The sequence below is a fragment of the Phalaenopsis equestris genome, unplaced genomic scaffold (genome assembly GCF_001263595.1).
Source record: "Phalaenopsis equestris unplaced genomic scaffold, ASM126359v1 Scaffold000892, whole genome shotgun sequence".
Classification (NCBI taxonomy): Eukaryota; Viridiplantae; Streptophyta; class Magnoliopsida; order Asparagales; family Orchidaceae; genus Phalaenopsis; species Phalaenopsis equestris.
The window spans coordinates 14,617-17,693 of NW_018165331.1; the positions used below are offsets into that span (position 1 = coordinate 14,617).

At 40.8% G+C, this 3,077-nt stretch overlaps 1 pseudogene; it reads left to right on the forward strand.

Annotated features, from left to right (window-relative positions):
• LOC110032234 overlaps positions 1 to 3,077 on the forward strand; it is a 9,774-nt pseudogene that overhangs the window by 5,561 nt on the left and 1,136 nt on the right.

Consider the following 3,077-nt stretch of genomic DNA (forward strand, 5'->3'; position numbering starts at 1 on the left):
CAGGCCTGACGGGTCGGCGATGGTCGACGGAGGCCAGCGGTGATCGACGAAGATCAAAGGTGGTCGGCGGTGGTCAACAGAGGTCAGCGGTGGTTGTCGACGGTCAGAGGTGGTGGACGGCGATCGACGATGGCGATGATGATCTTGGACTTTTGTAGAGCTTTCTTTGATCAGATGCGTTTGATGGACATTTGAGTGCCTTAACGATGTTGGAATTGAACGATGTCAGAATTGAGCAATCTTGGGCTCGTTAGATTCGTTTTGTTGAGACGTTCGATTCGACAATGAACTCGCTAGATTCAACATCTGTTTGACCTTTCAAATACCTCAGGAAATCCTCAAAAATTTAATGATTTGATCCGGGCTTGATTTGACTCGGACTGGACTGACTTTCATATCATTAGGTCCGTCTCATCGAGTCAATCAGTTTGACTATAAGTTTGCTGATATTGGAGCTCCGGATGACTCTTAATAGAATTTTGAATATTTCTTGTTCAAAAAATTGCACTGAGATTCGTGTTGGATGATGACAATTTGTTGGTGGCATAACAAGCTTGAACAGAGGTTGTGTGCGGGTTCGATGGAAGGAGTGCTCGTGCGTGCGAGGAGGTTGTGTCTGCTTCAAGTGGTTAGCGTGCGAGCGCAGAAGAAGAAGAAATTGTAAGTATCTCTGCGGCTCCTAAAGGAGGCTCTTACCCGCGGCTCTCAGAGAGAAAGGAGGAAAAATGTGAAGCCTTCCTCTCCTGGAAAAATTATTCAGTCAGGCACCACACATAAAATGGCGTGCGGTGTCCAATTAAAAGGTGTCGAGCCTTTTCAATTAAAGTACAACCACCAAATTAAAAAATTACCTAGATGAACCATCTTAGATGTCTTTCTTTTTACGCTCTTTGGCTTCATTCTTCTTGCCCTTATCAGTCTCTATTTTTTAAGGCTCTTCAGTTTCTATTCTCAACAGCTCTTTGGTATCCATTCTCATAGGATTCTCTTCGGTTTTCGTCTAACTGGGCTCAGGCCATCTTAGATGTCTTTCTTCTTACGCTCTTTGGCTTAATTCTTCTTGCCCTTATCAGTCTCCATTTTTTAAGGCTCTTCAGTTTCTATTCTCAACAACTTTTTGGTATCCATTCTCATAGGATTCTCTTCGGTTTTCGTCTAACTGGGCTCAGCTTCCACTTCTTTGACCGGCGAACGACAACCCTAACCCTATCTCTAAGCTTTCTAATTTAAAAACCCTAAACGGGGTGAATGGTGAAAGAGATGGTGTTCGATGCTCGACCCTCAGGCGGCGGATTTCCTTCCCATAGAATGATCAAACGTTTGGTATTCAGCGCGCTACTTAATTTTTAGGTGCTTAGGCCGGACTCGGGTTGGGTCGCGCAATAAACATTTAACTTTTTTTTTTGTGGGGCTCGAGCAGGGCCGCGCAATAAAAATATAACATTTCATATTTGTTTTATGTTGGGCCCGCATTTCCATGCGACACCTTTTAATTGGACACCACACGTTATTTTGTGTGCGGTGTCCGGACCAAATAATTTTTCCCTCTTGACCAAAATTCTTCCATGAACCCTAGGGTACATGTTATTCCTCCATTGTTCTTCTTGATAGACTCTCCTTATTGATATTATTGGGTTCCACTTCTTGTTGAAGGTATAATTCCACACTCACTGCACCTTAAAAGATGTTGTATCTGAAATTGTCTGAGAAACATGTCTAATGAATGAAATGTTCTATTAGTTGGCAATTAAGAGAGAGAGAGAGAGAAAGAGCAATATTAGGCTAGCCGAAAAAGGTCCTTTCTATTCATAATTTGGACCCATATTTATAGGCTTAGATTCCAACATGACGAAAGTATATGTCTGAGACTCATTCGATAGATAAAAGAATCTTGGTTTGATCGATTCATGACCCTGATGAATCTCCCATCAATCATTCCACAGGCTGATGACTGTCCTGAGATACTTTTGTTTGTCGTCTTTTGTCGATCACTCAGGCGAGTGATTTCCGTCACGACTTATCTAGAAATGATCGTATATTGCTTCCTCTGATCGATCGTACTTCTTTCCTGGATCGCCCATACAAGTATGATGATAAATATTATGATTTTCATATGATCCCTACTATTCTTCTTTAGCATGCACATGTGCTCGCTTTGAATTTGTCGTCTTTAGCTTTGAAAACTGAAATGAAAATCTTGTTATTCTAAATTTCTAACTCTGTTAGGGCATTTATATACATACCACCCAATTCCTATTTACATATTTAACATCTAAATTTTACTTTTTACATTTATGCCAGCCAAGTATTTCACAAAACATCAAAAATAACACCTGTTCATACATAGGTAAGGTGGGAGACGTGGGTATTGGGCTGCCGGATTTGCATGGGCCTGACTTATTCGTGCTCCGATCAGTCAAAGTGAGCTCGAGATGGGCTTGAGCCTGATTTTTATTTTGAATTTCATATCTAGGCCCACCCACTAAATGAATGGTCGGCCCACGGGCCTCCTGTGACTTTCAAAAAAATGTGATTTTTCATGTTACGTACTGTTATTTCGATATGTATGCGTTAGTTTTGTATATAGAAACATTGTTCATTGCTATTTATGTAATTATTCCTACTTTATGAAGAGTGGACAAGATGAAGAAGTCCAATTTTGTGTGTAAATACAGGAGCACTCATGCTTTCCAAAGAAGGCTCTAAAACTTCAAATCCATTGATTTAATCCCAGATATCACAAGAGGATTGAAGCAATACTACTTTTCGAATAAAGTAATGTGGTTTAATATATGAGATATATTTTTCAAATTCTTGCCAAAGTATCGAATATGATTTTAAAAAAGAGAATTAATGGTCTCGAAAGCTTGCAATCGTTAACTATAATTAGTAGATTTGGCCATTAGCTGAGCTGAGCTATACTTAGTAGAGTTGGCCATTAGCTGAGCCGAGCTTGGCATGGGTCGGGCTTATTCAAGCTTTGACTAAGTCAAAGCGGGCTCAGGCAGGATTGAGGGTTCGTTTGGGGCCTCTTTTTTCAAGCAGCGCGGCCCCAAACCACTACGCTCCTTTATTTT